The sequence below is a fragment of the Macaca nemestrina genome, chromosome 1, assembly GCF_043159975.1.
Source record: "Macaca nemestrina isolate mMacNem1 chromosome 1, mMacNem.hap1, whole genome shotgun sequence".
Lineage (NCBI taxonomy): Eukaryota > Metazoa > Chordata > Mammalia > Primates > Cercopithecidae > Macaca > Macaca nemestrina.
Window position 1 is genome coordinate 117,248,644 of NC_092125.1, and position 2,206 is coordinate 117,250,849.

A 2,206-nucleotide genomic window follows, 5' to 3' on the forward strand; every position below is an offset into this window, starting at 1 on the left:
TTTTTTTTTTTTGAGACGGAGTCTCGCTCTGTCGCCTGGGCTGGAGTGCAGTGGCCGGATCTCGGCTCACTGCAAGCTCCGCCTCCCGGGTTCACGCCATTCTCCTGCCTCAGCCTCCCGAGTAGCTGTGACTACAGGCGCCCGCCACCTCGCCCGGCTAGTTTTTTTTTGTATTTTTTAGTAGAGACGGGGTTTCACCGTGTTAGCCAGGATGGTCTTGATCTCCTGACCTCGTGATCCGCCCGTCTCGGCCTCCCAAAGTGCTGGGATTACAGGCTTGAGCCACCATGCCCGGCCCACAAGACAAGTCTTAACAAAGTTTTAAAAATCAGAATCCTAACAAGTATCTTCTCAGCCCACAATGGAAAAAAACTGAAAATCAGTAACAAGAGGAACTCTGGAAACTGCACAAATACATGGAAATTAAACAACATGCTCCTAACAATTAGGTCAATAAAGATATTCAGAAGGAAATATAAAAATTTTGTGAGGCAAATGAAAATGGAAACATGTCCTTTCTGCCCATGGATGCCGCCGAGGAAGCATTGTTAAAGTCTCTCATTCCCCTGCTGTCATGTCTAAGTCAGAGTCTCCTAACGAGTCCTAACAGCTGAGGAAACTCTTCATTGGAGGGTTGAGCTTTGAAACAACCAACCAGAGCCTGAGGAGCCATTTTGAGCAATGGGAAATTCAAGGGCCAAGTGTTAATGAAAGATCCAAACACCAAGCGCTCCAGGGGCTTTGGGTTTGTCACATATGCCACTGTGGAGGATGTGGATGCAGCCATGAATGTGAGGCCACACAAGGTGGATGGAAGAGTTGTGGAACCAAAGAGAGCTGTCTCAAGAGAAGATTCTCAAAGACCAGGTGCCCACTTAACTGGAAAAAGGTATTGGTTCGTGGCATTAAAGAACACACTGAAGAACATCGCCTAAGAGATTATTTTGAACAGTGTGGAAAAATGGAAGTGATTGAAATAATGACTGACTGAGGCAGTGGCAAGAAAAGGGGCTTTGCCTTTGTAACCTTTGACGACCATGACTCCGTGGATAACACTGTCATTCAGAAATACTGGCCACAACTGTGAAGTTCGGAAAGCTCTGTCAAAGCAAGAGATGGCTAGTGTTTCATTCAGCCAAAGAGGCTGAAGTGATTCTGGAAACTTTGGTGGTGGTCATGGAGGTGGTTTTTGGAATGACGACTTTGGTCATGGAGGAAACTTCAGTGGTTGTGGTGGCAGCAGTGGGGATGGCTGTAATGGATTTGGTAATGATGGAAGCAATTTTGAAGGTGGTGGAAGCTATAATGATTTTGGCAATTACAACAATCATTCTTCAGATTTTGGATCCATGAAGGGAGGAGACTTTGGAGGCGGAAGCTCTGGCCCCTATGGTGGTGGAGGCCAATACTTTGCCAAACCATGAAACCAAGTTGGCTATGGTGGTTCCAGTAGCAGCAGCAGCTATGGCAGAGGCGGAAGATTTTAATTACTGCCAGGAAACAAATCTTAACAGGACAGGAGCGGCAGAGAAGTGACAGGGAAGCTACAGGTTACAACAGATTTGTGAACTCAGCCAAGCATAGTGGTGGCAGGGTCTAGCTGCTATAAAGAAGACGTGTTTGAGACAAATACTCATGTGTATGGGCAAAAAACTTGAGGAGGACTGTATTTATGATTAATTGTATAACAGGTTATTTTCGTTTCTGTTTTGTGTAAAGTGTAAAGCATTCCAACAAAGGATTTTAATGTAGTTTTTATTTTTTATTTTATTTTATTTTTTTGAGACGGAGTCTCTGTCGCTTGGACTGGAGCACAGTGGCACGATCTTGGCTCACTGCAAGCTCCGCCGCCCGGGTTCACGCCATTCTCCTGCCTCAGCCTCCCGAGTAGCTGGAACTACAGGTGCCTGCCACCAGGCTCGGCTAATTTTTTGTATTTTTAGTAGAGACAGGGTTTCACTGTGTTAGCCAGGATGGTCTCCATCTCCTGACCTCGTGATCAACAGAATAAAAGACAAAAACCATATGATCATCTCAATAGATGCAAAAAATCATTTTATAAAATTCAGCATGTCTTCATGGTTAAAAATTCTCAACAATTAGGCACTGAAGGAACATACTTCATCACAATAAGGCCATATATGACAAACCCACAGCTAACATCATATTAAATGAGGAAAAGCTAAAAGCCTATTCTCTAAGAACT

At 44.6% G+C, this 2,206-nt stretch overlaps 1 pseudogene; it reads left to right on the forward strand.

Moving 5' to 3' along the window:
• Positions 1 to 574: 574 nt before the first annotated feature.
• On the forward strand, positions 575 to 1,487 carry LOC105479133 (heterogeneous nuclear ribonucleoprotein A1-like; annotated as a pseudogene).
• Positions 1,488 to 2,206: the final 719 nt, after the last annotated feature.